The sequence below is a fragment of the Penaeus monodon genome, chromosome 16, assembly GCF_015228065.2.
Source record: "Penaeus monodon isolate SGIC_2016 chromosome 16, NSTDA_Pmon_1, whole genome shotgun sequence".
Classification (NCBI taxonomy): Eukaryota; Metazoa; Arthropoda; class Malacostraca; order Decapoda; family Penaeidae; genus Penaeus; species Penaeus monodon.
In genome coordinates this window covers 40781385-40784295 of record NC_051401.1, presented here as the reverse complement: position 1 = coordinate 40784295, position 2911 = coordinate 40781385, and positions in this window count along the sequence as shown.

Sequence of the window (2911 nt, the reverse complement as noted above, 5' to 3'; positions counted from 1 at the left end):
AAAAAATACAGGGGAAAAAAAAAAGGAAAAAGGGGAAAATAAAAAAACCTAAGGGGGAAAAAAAAAATAAAAAGGTCCAAAAAGGGGAAAGACCCCGGGGCAGAGGTCAAAAAGGGTAAACACAGAAAAAAAAAAAAGGGGAAGGGGGAAAATAAAGGAAGGTAGCCCAAGGGGGCTGAGGGTAGATGAAACGACAGGTTTAAGAGCATTTCCCCCGAAGGGAAGCTCGGTTTTAAATTTGAGCAAGGCGGGGCGAACCCCGGCTCAGCAAGGCAGTAAATTCCCAGCGAGGTGAAATTTGGCGATGGGGGGAAACCATTGCGGGCCCCCGGACCCCCCCGGGGGTTTTCACGAATGAAGGGGGAAGGGAAAAAAAAAAAAAAAAGTTTTAGATAGGGTATATATATATATATAAAACAGTGTTATATTTTATAAAATAAAAATATTAATATATATATTATATATAAAATAATATGTATGTATGTGGTAATTATACAATATATGCAATTATGTAACATATATATATAATAAAAATTATTAAATATATAAAATAATATATATATATATAATTATATAAATTATAAATTCAAAATATTAAAAGATTCTATTTTATATTTTAAAAATATTATATATATATAAATAATATATAATAATATATATATATTTTATATACATAATGCATATATACACATTTCCCCCCAATATATATTATATATATATATATATATATATTTAAATATATTAAAATATAATAATATATAATATATATATATTTTTTTTATAATTTATATTTTATAATTTATGCCTTTTAAAAATAAATATATATAAATATAAATATATAATATAAAAATATATTTTATATAAAAAATTTTATATGCATAATAAACTATAATATATAAATATATAATATAAATTTTATATATATATATAATATATATATATATATATATAAATATAATATATAATAAAATATATTATAAATTTATAATATATATATTAATAAATATATAATATAAATATTTTATATATTAAAGGGGCTCCCGCATTACAGGGAGCAAAGATTTTGACCATTTTAAGGGCGACACGGGGGGGAAGGAAGCGAAACAAGTTTGCAAGGGCCCGATTTCAGGGTTTTTTTGTTCTACATTTAAAGGGTCCGTTCATTCCTGCTCTGATTTGAATAAAATTACACGCGGGTTTTTGTGAGAGGGCACCGGAACGGGCCCGGTTTTAGATACGAAACCCTTTTATTTCTTTCTAGGGTTTTCCTTTTTAAATTTGAAAATTTTTTTTTTTTTTTTCTGGTTAGCAAAAAAGAATTTTTAAAAAATGACTGTTTAGTAACTTAGAGGGTTTTTGGGAAAGGAAAAGCTTTTTAGAGGGGGAAAAGGGTTTTAAATGAGGGGGTTGATAGGAGATGGAGTTTAAGATAGAATTTTTGGGAAACAGGGATAAAAAGGAGTAAGAGGATGTATTGGAGAAAGGGGACTAAAGAACACAGATTATCCAAGAAAATGCGGAAAATAAGATTGAAATTAATAAAGATTAGTAAAAGGAATCAAATGAGAATGAATGAAATCAGGGAAAAATATAAAATTTAAAAAAAGAATAAAAAGAAATTTCTAAAAATTGGGGGGAAAATTTTAAAAAAATAAAGGAAAATTTAAATAAAAAAAGAAAATAAAACGGATATATATATATATATATAATTAGAAAAAAATGGAATAAAAAAAATGAACGAAACGATAACGATAACGAAAAAAATGAATCAAAATGAAATCAAAATAACAAAAGAGAAAAAGAAAAGAGAAAAATAAATAAATAAACCAAGGAAATGGAAAGGGAGAAAAAAAATACAATCTAAAAATATAAATATAAAGCAACAACAGATGAAACAACAACAGAAAATGAACATGAACATTGGAAAAAAGAGAAAAAAAAAATTTATTGAACCCTTTTAAGAGCGAGAAATGGAAAAAAGAAAACAAAAAAAGTTCAGGAATAAAAAGAAAAAATAAAAGGAGAAAATTTTAAAAAAGGGTGAAAAAAAAAAAACAGAAAAACTGTTTAAAAATTTGTTTAAAAAAAAAAGATTTTCAGAATTTTAAAAGACAAATTTTAATTTAAAAATATATAAAAAAAATTAAGGAAAAATAAAGCCCGAAAAAAGAAGAAAAAAAAGAGAGAAAGAAAATGGAAAACAGACAGAAAACAGAAAAGGGTGGAAGGGAAAAAAGGTAGGAAAAAAAGAAGGGGGTAAGAAGAAAGAAGGAAAGAAAGAAAGAACGAGAAAACGAAAGAACAAAAGGACGAAAGAACGAAAGAACGAAAGAACGAAAGAACGAAAGAACGAAAAACGGGAAAAGAAAAGAAAAGAACGAAAGAAGAAAAGGGGGAAAAAAAAAAAAAAAAAAACAAAAAAAGAAAGAACGAAAGAAAGAAAAAAAAAGAAAGAACGGGCAAGAAAAGGAAAAGGAAAAGAAAAAGAACGGAAAAAAAACGAAAGAGCGAAAGAGCGAAAGAACGAAAAAAGGGAAAGTAAGAACGGAAAAAAACGAAAAACGGGAAAAAACGAAAGAACGAAAGAACGAAAGGACGAAAGAACGAAAGAAAAAGAACGAAGAAGAAATAGAGGAAAAGGAAGAAAGGAAATAAAAAAGTGAAAAGAAATGGCGCAGAGAATAAACTGGAAGAGAAGGAAAAAAAGAAAAAAAACTTATTACCTCCATTCACACCGGCAAAGGTAACCTCATTTGACCTCACTTCGCAAAAGCAGGTTTTGTGGGAAATAGGTAAGAAACAAACGAAACCCCCAAAAAAAAAAAAAAAAAAACCCCGGGAAAAAAGTGGGGAAAAGGGATAGAAGGCAGGGGGAAAAAGGGGGTTGCCTTTACGGGGTCCGTTTCCAAAA